Below are 16847 nucleotides of genomic sequence, written 5' to 3'. Positions count from 1 at the left end.
TTCAAGTCTTGGGCTCCAATTCTCATTTTCCTTCTATTTCTTCATGTTCCATGAAGTGGATATCGGGTTGCTTGATTGTAGTTCCACTCCCCATGTTTGTCATGCTAGTGACTTGTTTAGTGGAGGAGTAATTTTTGGCTCCCACAATGTCATTTAGTTTACCAAGTTTTGTCTATAAATTTAGTCTTCCTAACATTACTCTATAAGCATATCAAAATTCCTTTTGTTTTCTTTTCATGAGTTGTTTAGTAGTTTATTTCAAACTTACAACAAAAACAAAACCAACTTAATTTTACTGGGAGAATTCAAAATTATTACAATTATTTAGAGGAGGGGGAGTTTCGAACATGAGACGCATAGGTAGAAACCCAACATCCTATTCACTAGGATATTGGATCACATGCAAAATGATGGATAACTTTAAGTCACTGTTGAGAAGTGACATCAAAATAAAAACATTAGATGTAATTTTTTTTTCTTTTCAATCATATTTTTTAAGAATGATGAAGTCTTTGAGCAAGTGACATCAAAATAATAACATTAAAGCTTTTTTTTTCCCATTCACATTTATTAAGAATGATGAATAATTTCAAGTCATTGTCGACCAATGCCATCAAAATAATAGCTTGAATCCATCCCCAGATCGAGTTTTAGTTTTACAGCAAGCTGACTATAGTGCTTTAGCAATTGCAACGACGGTGATGTCTGCCTCCACTATGCAAGTATTGTTCATCAAAAATCCCTTGTCTGCCTCATTCAAAGTGGCTAGTGTGATGAATGACGACGAACCCCAACTCCTTTGGGAAGCGTTGAACCAAAAATTACCTACCAGTAAAAAACAATTCTTAGTAATTGCTGCACTCTATTTCGAGGTTCGAATAATTGAAAAGTGTGCATCGAAGCTTCCTTGGATTTTATATTCCTTTCTTTTCATGTATTTTTCATTTTTTTATAGTTAATATCTGTGTAACATTTTATTTTCTTAAAATTCTCTCGTTGAGATTTAAAAAAATATATATATATCATCGTCAACGAAAGGAGACTATACATATGTGTGTTGTTACATAACATATAACATAAAACGCATTAATAGAGACTCTTTACTTGGTAGACAATAATGATGCTTGTGATGCATTTGATCTACAATGCGAAAGGTTAACTTTGTAAGGATTTGGGAGCCAGGATGTAGCTTTTCTGCATCAGCCAATGTTAAGTAAAGTGCAAGATGAGTACCCTTTGAAGCACCATCTCCCTTGGGATATATATGTATCTTCCTGCAATAGGCAACAAATTAGTGTAAAGTAAAACTCCAAATCACATACAGGTTTCATACAAGATGCATGAAGTTTCATATATCAATCTAAATATATAATTGAAACTGAAAGTGTCGATCTCCTTTCGTTCCTGGTGAGGGAGAGAAGAAAGTAGACCGTAGTTTTTATCTTAAAAAAAAAAGCTTGCTTAGTTTACCATCTCTGGTTCGCTGCGGTGAATGGTTCGGAGCAATAATATTCATCTTTTAACATTGAAAATTTCTCAATCTTCCAAACAGGCATGTACTTCACAGCATTCTTGGTCATTCATATGGACCTTCCGTTGCCTGCTCTTCTTTCTTTACAAACAAAGACCTCCACTCCAAACACACAGGTGTCGTTAATGACATATCCATTGGAGGCATCAGCAAGTTCTTCAATGGAGAGAAGTTTATCATAACCCACATCAGGCGCGGCCCCATGAAGGCACTTCTGCATTATCTTATCATCTAAGTACCGCAACACCAAAAAAATCAGTAAAATTAAGCGATGTGTTTTGCATATAATGAAATGTTAACTGGTTTATATGATCTGCTACATGCATGAGAATTAAATGTAAATAGATGGGTATATAATATAGGAAAATGATTTCCGCACACTCACTTGATTCTTCTTTGATTAGATTTATTCAATACAAAAAACAAAAAAATAAAATGGGTTTTCAAAGGGAGAAAAGGAGTGTGTGGATATCCCTTAGAGAAAACATACACACACACACACATCATATATACCTTGAAAAACCACGTAGGTTCCTTTTTCCTGATCAAGCAAACACACTCTGAAATCAACGTATACTTCCCAGTCGGGCTGAAGTGAATCTGTTCGAGCCATTTGCAAGTAGATAGAGATGTGGTCTTCCACATTTTTTTTCTTGTTTCCATATGGGAAGACCACCAGTTTCCTTTATGACCAAAACATATATACACAAGTTACAGAATAATATATACACAAGTAACAGATTAATATACAAGACATGAATGTTTTGTAACTTGGTTGGTTTAATCAGCAGATATGTACAAGAATATGTACTACCATTTGTATCCTCCAGCTTCAAACTCGTCCGATTCAAATCTATGATCCCCTGTAAGTTCTTTTAGCATTGAAAACGACTCTAATTTTAAAGTGTAATGAGTTGCGGGTGAAACTGAATATGATCTTGAAATCCCTGTAACCGAATAGGGACAACACAACCAAGTATCAAAATATGCAGCCATTAGGCGAGTCACTAAAATTCTGGAAAAGCAAAACAACGATTGAAACGCACGCAAAGAATTAGAGACACAGAAAGTATCTTACCACCTTGATCCAAGTTAAGGCTACCCATGGTGACAAAATTGACCAGCGAACGTTGCAGGAACTGTGATCAGGTTACAAACTGAATGATATTAAGCTAGAAAAAAAGAATGATCTGTAAACTCAACTCAATGAATAGAGCGAGTGCTGCACGTTAATATTTATAAAGAATATAAACACAAGTTTAATCCATGTGGGATATGAACTAAGATATCTACAAGTCACCCAAGAATTATAATTCAACATGATACAAATACCCCAATGAAGACTAGGACTCCTTATTCCTGCAGAACTAGACAACAGCAGTAGCAATGGCACGTTAGGACTCAACAACAGCAGGAAGCATAGGTAAAGCAGACGTCTTTGCTTTAGCACAAACGACAGATCGTTTGTTACGTGTTTATATATTTTTAGTTCTTAAGTCCTCCTCTAAGTGGCAAGAGGTGGATTGTCATGGTGGTTATAAATTTATATATGCTAATAAATAATAAATGGGAATAAATAAATTAACAGAGTATGAACAAAATAAAAATGTTAAACAGACAACTTGAAGATCGAGCCTTACGTACCGCAATGTCCTTGAAACAGAAATTTTGTCCGTACTCAGTGCTTGTAGTTCTATGGATGTCTACTTTACCAGGATTCAACGATCTAAGTCAGAATTCCAGCACCGGTAAACTTAACTTTTGACAAATTTCTTTGTGATTCTCTCAGTAAGGAGGTATAGGATTGCAGATTGATGTATATATAGTAGGTTTATACCTGTTCGCAACATGCATGAGAATGGGGTGCGTCTATTGGAAGACATCTTTCTTAATTAATTAAATTTGAAATTAATTATATATATATTAATTAGTACACCCCAAAGTCCAACCCAAAGGTTGAGCTCAATTTCATTCTCCATAGTCTATCACTCCAATCACTATCTGTAAGGGACAAAACCTTATAAAGTGAGGAAACCCTTTGGTAATGGCTAGTGTGGGACAATGAAATTTCCACTCAAAATTTCCAACAAAAGTCCCACATCGGTGAGGGAAAGGAAGAGTTTAAATATAATTACTCTGCTCTAACACACACCATATCTCCACTCTAACTAACACTGTATCGGTGTTGTTGGAGTGAGCCATCGGCCCGTCGACCTGAAAAATTCAACCATGAGAATTCATTTTCTATTAGAAATGTGATTTTTTTTAATAATCCTTTAGCCTATAGGGTTTATATATATAAATAAATATATATATATATATATATATATATATATATAGTATTTTTTTAATTAAGAGTAATGTGTTTTAGCTAGGATTTGTTATTTGCTTAACTACTCAAACTCTCAGTTGTGGCCTTGAAGGTCCCTATACCTTGTTGTTGTGGTACCAATATTTGATAATATTTGGTTGCAAGAGTTCCGAGATCAGTTACTGATGCACCGCCAACTCAAATTACACGGTAAAATAAAAACAGTAAAAAATATAGGCACTGTCACTAATTTATGATGAAAAATTAGCGGCACCTAATTGTAGTGAAATTGGTAGATAAGGAAAATAAGGAAAACGAGGCACCTAAACCTAAAATGCCTATAAAATAATTGGTAGATATATGATGATGAATACCTCTATACGTCCCTTTCTTTCATCATTTTATAAAATCTCAGCATATGAATTTCTTGGAAGAGAAACAAGTATATGGACTACTTCAAAAACTTCGAGTTAAGTAACACATGTAAAAATATCATAATTAGTAACTCCAAAGAAATGCAACCACAGGGTGGGTGGAAGCAAATTTAACAGTGCATGATAACATGGTTTAGCTGACTAGCTACACTATTTGAGAATTTCCATGGACGGTGACCTCGGCCTCCACCAAGCAAGTATCCTTTACAAAATCGCCCTTGCCGGCCTTACTGCAAGTGTCCAGTGCAATGAAGTGAGACCAACCCCAACTCGGACTCGAGGCATCAAACCATTGATTAGTAGCTACAGGAAGAGATACAATTATTTCACTTACACACACACACACACACACACACAAAATGTATACCTTCATGAATATGAACGCATTATATATATATATATATATATATATATGTAGAGAGAGAGAGAGAGAGAGAGCGTGTGCGTCCAATCTAATACCAATCAATTAGCAATGGCATGCAAAGACTTGAGATTATTTAAAATATTTAGGCAAAGCTTCCATTTTCGATGTGGAATATCTAAACGTAGTTAATTATATATCCACGGAAATAGTTCAACTTTTATTTACGTGTAGTACCTTTTTGACAATGATTAGTCTTGCGATTCATTCGATAGACAATGCGCAGGGAAAACTCCACACATGTTTTGGAACGAGGAGGGAGGGTTTCTGGATCAGCCAATGCTAAGAAAAGAGAAATATGAGTACCTTTTTCCGTTCGGAGTCTCCCTTAGGATGGAGCACTATCTTCCTGTTGTTAGGAGTATTAAAAGAGTTAGTTAAGATGGTTATTGTGTAGCTTAGAGGGTAAGCTACCAATGCAAATATATACATCGTGTAATAATCATTTGGGGATAACTGAAAAGAAATATATTTCTGAATTCTCTGTCTACTCTCTAAACTCTCTTGCTCTTCAACATTTCTCTCTGTCTTTCTTTCTGCATAAACTTCTTCATCAACATATACAATGGTTTACATGGTATCATCGCCGGAACAAGCATGAAAGCTTGACGGATTTCGATCTTGGTTATGGTTGCTTCCGCTTCTACAATCTTCTCTCTTCATACTGTGATTTCTTATGCTAAAATTGGGAGTTTTTTAGTCTTCTCTATCTTCTGATTCGTTCTTGTCAAAAGTATACCCACCAAGTGTTTGTGATTAGTCCTCTGTCAAGATTTCTTAGGATTTTCTCATAATCGGTAACAATGGTAACCGCTGCTCAGTTACAGATTCTCCAGTCTCCAATTGCTTCTTTGATCTCGTTAGTTTCAAGCTCAGTTAATGTGAAATTGGATGAAACAAATTATTTGGCTTGGCATTTTCAAATGGAGCTACTGCTTGAAGGCCATAGCATAATTGGTTTTGTTGATGGCTTGATCCCTTGTCTTGACCAATTTTGCCAAGAATCATCTGGGGATTCTACTACACGGGTTCAATTTGATGACTACAGAGTGTGGAAGATGCATGATAAAGCCTTAATGCAGTTGATCACTGCAACCTTGTCTCCTGCTGGAATTTCTTGTGCGATCGGTAGTACCAGCTCCAAAGAGTTGTGGACTAGGCTTAAAGAACAGTTCTCAACCATCACAAGAACTAGTATCTTTCAACTCAAATCTAAACTGCAAAATATAAAGAAGGGTAATGATTCTATCACTGTATATTTGCAGAAAATTAAAGAAGCAAGAGATTTATTATATGTTGCTGGTGTATTCTTCGATGATGATGATATTGTGATTCTTACACTCAATGGTCTGCCTGCTGAATTTAATACTATAAGATCTGTGATTCGGGCTCGTGAAACTGTGATATCATTGAAAGATCTTTGATCGCAATTGTTAGTTGAAGAAACATTGATTGAAACTATTCCTGCATCACCTGTTTTGTCTGTACTAATGGCACAGAACAATGACTTGGCGTCCAAAAATCAGTCTTTTTCAAGTTCTGGGGGAAATCATGCTAGTTCCAATTCAAGTGCATATAGGTCTTTTAATCAGAATGGTAAAGGCAGAAATCGTTTTGGATCCAATTTCAATCCGAGATATGGCAATAACAAGAACTTTCACTCAAGTCCTGCACCTGGCATCCTTGGTACATCTCCACCAAGAACACAGACTTATGGGTTTCAGCCTCAACTCTGTCAAATCTGTGGGAAACCTAATCATTTGGCATCTACATGTCGATTCAGAAACACAAATGTCTCACAAGGTTGTCAAATCTGTGGCAAGCACAACCATCTAGCTGATACCTGCAGATATCGAAATACAAATGGTTCCTCAGGATGTCTTATTTGTGGGAATTCCTATCATACTGCAGAAACATGTTTTCAAAAGAATGCAAATTCTCAAATGAGTGTTATGCATACTGCAACAATCAATGGTACCACTTCTTCCTTCTCAGTGCCATCTGCTCCTTCACAGCAACAAATTTGGCTTACTGATTTAGGTGCAAATAATCATATGACTTCAGAGTTGGGAAATCTTTCCTTGTCAACTCCATATCCATCTAATGAGACCATTCAGACTGCTAATGGTGAAGGTTTAGCTATCTCTCACATTGGTTTTACTCTTCTTCGAACTCCAATGCAGCCTATTAGGCTTAATTCTGTTCTATATATGCCCAAATTGTCTCAAAACTTATTATATGTTCATAAGATCTGCTTGGATAATAACTGTTAGTTGATCTTCGATGCTTTTTCATTTTGGATTCAGGACAAAGCCACATGGAGGGTGCTTTACAAAGGGCTGTGTAACAATGGACTGTATCGATCATCTCACCAAGTTCTTATGCAGTTATCAACAAAGGGAAAATTGCAGCTTTTCTGGGAAAACAAGTTACAACCAGTATTTGGCATAAGAGATTAGGTCATCCCTCTAATTCAATTGTTTCCCAAATTTTAGAATCCTCACATGTTCCTTGTGTTGCTGATCAAACACCTTCACTGTGTCACACATGTTTAGAGGGAAAATTTAGTAAACTACCATTTTCTTCTTCAGTAGACAAATCTGTAAAACCTTTTGATCTTGTTCACAGTGATATGTAGGGCCCTGCTCCTTGTGTTTCTCTAGAAGGATTCAGATATTATGTCACCTTCATTGACCACTGTACAAAATATTGCTGGATTTTTCCCATTTGCAATAAAAGTGATGTTTCTGGTATATTTGTTTCCTTATACAATTTCATCTTAAACCAGTTTCAAGTAGCCATTAAAACTCTTCACAGTGATGGTGGTGGTGAATACATAAACAAAGCATTTCAACAGTTTTTGTCTGATAAAGGAATAAAGCATCAACTCTCATGTCCTTATACACCAAAACGGAATGGAATAGTTGAACGAAAACACATGCATATTATTGAAACTTCCATCACTTTGCTACAATCTACTTCCTTACCCTCATTATTTTGGTCTTTTGCTTGCCAAACCTCAGTGTACCTCATTAATAGAATGCCATCTTCTTCATTGGGAAATAAATCTCCATTTCAATTGATGCACAATTCCATACCTGTCATACAACATCTGAAAGTATTTGGATGCTCTTGTTATCCTTGGTTAAGACCTTATACTCGTACCAAATTAGATCCCAGAACTGCAAAATGTATTTTTTTGGGGTATGCATCTAAATATAAAGGTTATCTTTATTATGATGCTTCTAAGAACAAAATGTATATCTCTAGACATGTTCTATTCGATGAGACAGAGTTTCCTTACCATTCTTTGGTCCCTAAATCTCTCTGTAACAATATTTCACCCCCCATCACCTATACAACCACCAATTCCAGTTCCCAATCATAGTAATTCTCTTGTATTACCAGAATCACACAATCACTACACTGTGAGTTCTTCATCCAGTCATGCATCATTAGGTTCAGATTCTACACCTAGTGTCATGCCAAATATTGTACTTCAGCAATCTTCAGCATCTTCTACTACAGGTCAGGTTACAGTTTCAAGTGACAGTGCAGAAAATTCATCTGATTGTCAATTCATTACTTCCCCAACAACACAGCCCTTCTCATCTGCACCTCATGTGGTCCCTGAATTCCAACCTGAACAACTACAAGTGGTTCTCTCTGTTCCCCCAGTGAACTTACATCCTATGCAAACACGGTCCAAAAGTGGTATTATTAAGAAGATTGCTTTACTTGCTGAAGTTCATGAAAATAGGGGGGTTGATTTGACACAAGTGGAACCTGCCACATATAAGTCTGCATTGAAGTCCTCGGTTTGGTTTGATGCTATGAAAGATGAGATATTGGCTTTGCACAATCAGGGAACACGGTCCTTGGTTCCATTGCCCATCAACAAGAATTTAATTGGGTGTAAATGGGTATATAAGATAAAAAAGAATGATAATGGCTCAATTGGGAGGTATAAGGCACGGCTGGTGGCAAAAGGTTTTAACCAAGAAGAGGGAATTGATTATGCAGAGACCTTTAGCCCTGTTGTTAAACCCACAACAGTGAGACTAGTTCTAGCTTTATCAGCACATTTTGGTTGGACATTGAGACAATTAGATGTGAAAAATGCCTTTTTCCATGGCATATTACAAGAAGAAGTTTACATGGCACAGCCACCTGGGTTTGTTGATCTTAAACATGAAGACTATGTGTGCAGATTACATAAATCACTATATGGGTTGAAACAGGCACCAAGAGCCTGGAATGAAAGGTTCACCACTTTTCTCCCATCTTTAGGGTTCAAGTCTACATTTACATATTGATCCTTATTTGTAAAAACTGTTGACAGTTATGTGGTGATTCTGCTGTTGTATGTTGATGATATTATCATAACAGGAAGCCATACATAAGCTATCACTGAGGTTATTCAATCTCTTACTCAGGAGTTTGATATGAAAGATCTGGGACCCCTTCATTATTTCCTGGGCATTCAAATTGTACAGAACAAGGATGGTTTGTTTCTTTCCCAAGACAAGTATGTTATGGATCTGCTTACTAAATCTGATATGCTACTGTCCAAACCGTGTGCTACTCTATGTTTACCTTACAACCGACTTGTCAATGATGATGGAAAGCCTTATAATAATCCTACACTGTACAAGAGCTTGGTTGGTGCTCTCCAGTACTTGACTTTTACTCGACCTGACATTACTTTCACAGTGCATCAGGTCTGCCAATTTATGCAGAGACCAATGGAATCACACTTTATGGCTGTCAAAAGAATTCTCAGGTACTTAAAGGTTACTCAAGGCTGCGGTATTCAGTATATCAGAGGTTCACTTGATCTAACTGCATATAGTGATGCAGACTGGGCGGGAGATTCAAATGATCGGAGGTCCACAACTGGAATGATGGTGTTCTTGGGTTCTAATCCTATTTCATGGATGTCCAAGAAACAAAATACTGTCTCTAGGTCATCAACTGAGGCTGAATATAGGGCACTTTCTACTACAGCAGCTGAATTAGATTTGATAAAGTCTCTGTTGACTGTCTTGAAGTTTCCTATTGCTGAGACACCACTACTTTTCTGTGACAACCTGTCGGCTATAGCATTGACTTGTAATCCAGTTCAACATCAAAGAACGAAACACATTGAGGTTGATGTCCATTTTGTTCAAGAAAGGGTCGCAAAACAGCAACTACAAGTTCATTTTGTATCTTCTAATGAGCAGTTTGCAGATATCCTCACCAAATGTCTTTTTGCACCACTTTTTCAGACTCATTGTGCCAATCTCAGGCTCAACTTCTCTGCCCCTGAGCTTGAGGGGGGATGTTAGGAGTATTAAAATACTATTTCTAAGAAATAAGAGTTAGTTAAGATGGTTATTGTGTAGCTTAGAGGGTAAGCTACCAATGCAAATATATACATCGTGTAATAGTCATTTGGGGATAACTGAAAAGAAATATATTTCTGAATTCTCTCTCTACTCTCTAAACTCTCTTGCTCTTCAACATTTCTCTCTATCTTTCTTTCTGCATAAACTTCTTCATCAACATATACAATGATTTACACCTGTAACCGCAAACAGTACGTGAAATTGAAGGACAAGCCTCATTTATAAGTTGATTTGATCTTCAAGAACAATGTTTCATTTTGGGCACTTAATCTGCTAGACTATATTTCAAATTGCATAGTGAAATTGGCTAAAACAAAAATTATTGATGTTGGTGATGGCCCATGCTTGGTCATGTTGGTGGAGCAAACTTTAATACTATAATTGAGTCCCACATCATATAGTATTACAAAATAATATACAGTTTATAAGTGGGAGGTTCACTACTAATGTCATTGGGATAATTTGATAAATGTCACATCTAATAATAGGTAGTTAAGTTGTGGACAATATTAGTGATGTTGGTGGGTGGGTGGTGGTGATGTTGGGTCAAAAAGGTTGGCCATGCTGGGCACAAGGGTATTAAACGAATGACTAAGCCTTCGAAATGTGAGTTGTCTCTAGTGAATGAATAATGAATGGGCTCTTGAAAATATGTGTGAGCCCAAACATAATGAAATTGAGCAGTTTTTATGTGAGAATTGGTTTCCGGTGTGAAATTGTGTGGATCTCTTGTGATGAGGTGTGTTAGAAAATATAGTTCAATGCTGGAAATATAACAAAATAATATACATTTTATACGTGTAACAAACAATATACAGTTTATATGCTGGAGATCCCTACTAGTATAATAATTGCGTTGGCAATAAGCAATTCTAGGCCTACTTAATTTCTTTCCAATTTTCATGCAGTTAAGTTAGAGAGATGTACGTACCAATGAATGGGGATTACCATTTCTATCCTCTAGCTTCAAATTCCGTTGATTGATGTCCATGTGCTGAATGTTTCTTTAGCACTGAAAACGACTTTATTTTTTTTAATGTAATGAGCTGGAGGTGAATCTGAATATGATTTGGAAACCCCTGCAACAAAATAATATGCATGGAAACACAAGAATAACGTAAATATACTGATATATATATATATATATATATATATATATATATATGCAGAGAGAATCTTACCATGGTTCAAACTGTGCGTGATAAAAATGAACAAAACCATTTTTTAATCGTAGATAATCCGGTGCAAGTAGCAAAATTGACTATTGAATTAATTTTTGTACAAAGTTTACAATATATATTGTTTATACCATATTTAGGGCATCGTATTTAGACCTTGTATAAATACTCGGGGGACTTAAATGTAATTATGTAATAAAGGAAGGGGCAAATATGCAATTAGGAAAGGAGCCCTTATTCTATAAAAAAGACTCCTCACCCTCACAATTAGGAGAGGCCAATTCCTAGGCCCTCTCACCCTCAGGAGCCTCCTCACATTCCCTCTCACATTACAGAGGTTCTCTCCCTCACCTCTCAGATAAATACAATATCAGTGTGGACGTAGCCCAAACCTTGGGGTGAACCACAATACATCTTGTGTTATTTACATTTCCTGCAGATTCACGGTCGGATTTACGTTGTTCCAAGACCTCTGGTTTTGTGCATCAACATTTGGCGCCGTTTGTGGGAAACGATACGAAAAGTTGTGCCGGTTCTCTTTCATTTTTTCACCTCCACCGTGAATCTGCAAAATCACAAAAACACAAACAGAGAAATTCCAAGGTAATCCAGTGTCCTCAGAATCCCTGCATCATCAAAACACTCCTCATCAGAATCTGCACTCACTTTAGCTCCGTTCAAGTTGCTACTCCGTTGGATGGCATCTTCTCCTTCAGCGCCTCCCTCCTTTCTCTTTCTGCTTTATACAGCATCTCATCCTCTCCTTCTCCTGGGGAAATCGAAAGCTGCTACTCCCTAAAAAGCTGATGCGAAATATCAGAGAGGGAGAAATGGGGATGAGAGTATGAGCCATAAGGGCACTGCCGGACCTCATTCGGAACCTCCAGAAGAAAGCCCACCCGAAACCTGCAAACCCGCAATTGATGCCATCGTTGAGACGCGCCTTCTCTCTCTACGATCAGATCAATCTCATCGACAACATCCCTAGTGACCAGCTTCGGTTTCAACGGTGTTGTTGCAATTATCTTTCCTCTTTCTCTTTTTGAATTTTCCACAAGGAAATTACAATTCAGCCACTGTCTGTAAAGGTACACGGACACAGGGTTCACAGTGAATGGGGTGGACTATGAAGGAAGCCTACTGTGTGTTGGAAACATGTTGATGTCTTGGGCTCCCAACAAGTTCTCTCAAATCACTACTGATAGCCTATCCATCTTTTGAACCGTGCGACCTATACCAGATTTTGCAGGGGCTTCACTTGTGTGGAAAGATTTGACAGTTACAATTAAGGGGAAAAGAAAGTACTCTGAGAAGGTTATGAAGAGTTCAAATGGTTATGCTTTGCCAGGAACTATAACAGTAATTATGGGTCCTGCTAAGTCGGGGAAGTTGACGCTACTAAGGGCTCTTGCAGGAAGATTGCCTCACTCAGCCAGAATGTATGGTGAGGTTTTTTGTGAATGGCTCAAAGTCGCCCATGTCGTATGGTTCATACCTGGGGTCGTGCTTCTCTCCTCAATCTGCCCTGCCCATTACCTCAATAAGTCGTCCCCGTCGTGGAGCGAGAGCGCCACTTCCACCCCAGCCGGTTTTTCCGCCAACCCTTTCCACCTCCATCGCCAGTGAAGCACATCAAGGCCGGACTTCTTCCTCCAAACCTTCAGCAGATGCTGATGGAGATACCAAGAAAAGCAAAAGATGAGATCACCGTCCGCTGCCAATTATGAAAGTAAAGATACAGATAAGTTGTCTTACAACAATACCATTATTATTCCACATTGGCGTTGTTTGCCATTTGTCGAAAGAGAAAAGAGAAAGAACAGGAGTGGGAGAAACAAAAGCAGAAAAGAAAGGAGAAAAAGAAAGCTAAAACAAAAGTAGAAAAGAAAATAGAAAGCAAAAGTGAGGAATAAACACCCTACCAGAATGATGTGATTTACTTTTCTTGTTTCTAAATGATGTAAATTATTTTTCTTGTCTTTCGAAAACATTTGTATAAACCCTATCAGAGGGTAAAAAAAAACACCAAAGCCCAAAATAAATGGGCTGGAATGTTGTGTGGAGGGCGAAGGCCCATAAGCCCAAAATAGCACTAACCAGGTGACCAAAAATACGCCCAGTACTACAAAAAAAATTATTTGACACCCCGCCTCTATTACCACCAACCAGGTGATCAAAAGTACGCCTAATACTCCAAAAAATTATTGGGCAGCCTGTCGCTATTATCACCAACCAAGTGAACAAAAGTACGTCCAGTACTTCAAAATTATACATGAGCATTAATCATGTCAATCATACATAAACATACATGAGCACTACTCATGTCAATCATACATAAACATTCATGAGCATCACTCATATCAATCATACATAAACATTCATGAGCATCACTCATATCAATCATACATAAATATTCATGAGCATCACTCATGTCAACATTCATGAGCATCACTCATGTCAATCAACATAAACATTCATAAGCATCACTCATGTCAATCAGCTTCAAAAGCTTCATTTACAGAGCTCTAACTTCAAAAGCTTCATTTACAAAAGCTCTAGCTTCAAAAAGTTTCATTTACAAAGCTCTAGCTTCAAAAGCTTCTTACAAAAGCTCTAGCTTCAAAAGCTTCATTTACAAAGCTCTAGCTTCAAAAGCTTCATTTACAGAGCTCTAGCTCCAAAGCTTCACTTGCAAAGCTTCACCTACAAAGCTTCAGTGCAGGGTATACAAATATCGCCTCCGAACAACCGCCACTTCAGCCCATACATGGATTCAATTTGAAGTCTCCAGCCAACAAACTCTATTGACCAAAGACTTAGGGGACTACACTATACACCATATATTGGGCCTCAAATGGGCCTCATGAAAAATACTTGGGGGACTTAGCCCATTATTTATGTACTGAGGAGCGAACCCTTATTCTATAAAAGGGACTCCCTCACTTTCATTAGAAAGCACCCATCACTTATGTATTGAGGAGCGAACCCTTATTCTATAAAAGGGACTCCCTCACCATCATTAGAGAGCATCAACTCTAGCCCATCATTCATGTATTGAGGAGCGAGCCCTTATTCTATAAAAGGGACTCCTTCACCTTCAACGTCACAAGCAAAGCCAACCAAGGCAACATAAGCCACAAGCCTCGTAGCCTAGCAGCATGTGCTACTTCTAGTTGAGCATCATTTCAGATTGAGCACCGCCTCATATCGAGCATCAGTTTAAGACAACATCTAGTTACTTCGGCCCACACATGGACTGAATTTCAAGTCTCCAGCCAAAAGACTCTCTTGACTGAAGACTTGGGGGACTACTGTTTATACCATATTTAGGGCCTCCGTATTTAGATCTCGTACAAATACTCGAGGGACTTAAATGTAATTATGTAATAAAAGAAGGGGCAAATATGTAATAAGTGAGGAACCCTTATTCTATAAAAGGGACCCATTCACCTTCAAGCGCCACAAGCCGAGCCAACCAAGGCAACATAAGCCACGAGCCGAGCAGCCTTGCAGCATATGCTATTTTTAATTGAGCATCATTTCACTTTGAGCACCGCCTCATATCAAGTACCAATTCAAGACGACATCTAGTTACTTCGGCCCACACATGGACTGAACTTCAAGTCTCCAGCCAAAAGACTCTCTTGACTGAAGACTTGGGGGACTACTGTTTATATCATATTTAGGGCCTCGTATTTAGACCTCGTATAAATACTCGGGGGACTTAAATGTAATTATGTAATAAAGGAAGGGGCAAATATGCAATTAGGGGAGGAGCCCTTATTCTATAAAAAGAACTCCTCACCCTCACAATTAGGAGAGGCCAATTCCTAGGCCCTCTCATCCTCAGGAGCCTCCTCACATTCCCTCTCACATTACAGAGGTTCTCTCCCTCACCTTTCAGATAAATACAATATCAGTGTGGACGTAGCCCAAACCTTGGGGTGAACCACAATACATCTTGTATTATTTACATTTCTTGCAAATTCACAGTCGGATTTACGTTGTTTCAAGACCTCCGGTTTTGTACATCAACATATATATAAATATATATATATATATATATATATATATATATATAGGGTTAAACGTAACCCAACTGTAGCAGGAATCCTAAAATACTTACAATTTTAAATTACTTGATATACAAGGAACCCGTAATTAAGGAGTAAAATCCCAAGATGATGATTCTACTATAACAAAAAAAAAAAAAATGGGAGTGTTTATCTGTTTCTCAAGGAAAAGGTTTTATACTATACTCCAACGTCCTTTGATGTCAAATATTGTATCCGGTCAAGAAAGAAACCGAAAAAAACAGAGATTATCAAGTTATAAGTGTGGAGCTATTTATATACACTATCAGTACGTATTAGGTCAAATGTTCTTTTAGTTTCTTCCGCTGGCTAGTTGATATGATTCCTGATTTTGTTAGGCATTTGATTATGAATTTGAAGACATTCATTTTCTAAGGATCCCCATCTTTTAAGAAATGCGGACTACCTACAGGTCCTACTTTATATTTTTTTTAATTACCACTCTGAAACCATTTATCCTTTTGGTCTAGTAGTACAAGATGTTGTTTCTCACTTTACGGTCTTAAGTACAAATCACATTGAAGACATTTTGAAATCATTTTTTCTATGTTGTCGAAAAAGTTGGTCGGCCGGTCACCAAAAAAGTTGGCGGCCTATCGCTGGAAATTGATCGGCCGCTAGAAAATGTCGGCGAAAAGTTAACTAATGGCAGAAGGATAAAAAACATGATCAATAACCCAAAAAGTCATCGAAAAGTTGGCCGGCAGACCAAAAAAGTCACCGAAAATTTGGTTGTGTGGCCGAAAAAATTAGCCAGAAAGTTGACCGGCCGGCCACTGCTAACCCAAAAAGTTTGTGGGTTTGAGTGGTAATCATGTAATTATATAGTGCTATTCATAAAATAATTTTGGTTGACTTTTTCATTAGTACCTAGACTAAAAATATGATATTTTTCCTAAATTTTTTTCTTAGAAATGGTATTGAAACAAGAAAGCCCAAACAAAATTGTGTCCAAGTTGTAAGGAAATAAAGAAACTTATTTATTTCAATCCCGACTAATGATCGGATTAATGGCATGTTTAATGTCTTGGTATGAGTATGGGATGGAATAAGATAAGAAGGAATGTTGATGAGAAAGAATGGGAATGGGATAAACACCCACCACCCCATGATTATCCCATACCTTAATTTTTCAGGTATGTCGTACCAAAATCAACAAGTGATCCACTTATTTATTCACTCCCTATGTTAGTAAGTGCATGGTCACTTGGTGCCACGATGTGATATTCCTCTTCACTTGTAAGTGAGAGATCATAGGTTCAATTCTCGCCAAAAGCGAATTTGAACCACATAAACTCTTTCCTTCTAATTCCACTCCTCTTTGTAAACCATGTGAGAATGATACTCATTCCTTGCAAGTGAACCATAGCCTGATACATGTTTAATCACATCATAGCCTGCGAAAGGTGTCAACTTTACGACTATAATCGGACTAGTAAGGGTTACTACGACGCTTGACGGCTGTAATCAGACTAGTAAACCTTCCTC

At 37.5% G+C, this 16847-nt stretch overlaps 1 pseudogene; it reads right to left on the bottom strand.

Annotated features, from left to right (window-relative positions):
* Positions 1 to 670: 670 nt before the first annotated feature.
* LOC126606586 (uncharacterized) lies at positions 671 to 2637 on the bottom strand (annotated as a pseudogene).
* Positions 2638 to 16847: the final 14210 nt, after the last annotated feature.

The sequence above is a fragment of the Malus sylvestris genome, chromosome 16, assembly GCF_916048215.2.
Source record: "Malus sylvestris chromosome 16, drMalSylv7.2, whole genome shotgun sequence".
In the NCBI taxonomy this organism is placed as follows: Eukaryota; Viridiplantae; Streptophyta; class Magnoliopsida; order Rosales; family Rosaceae; genus Malus; species Malus sylvestris.
The sequence above is the reverse complement of the archived record's forward strand: the minus strand, read 5'-3'. Positions and strand labels throughout refer to the sequence as shown.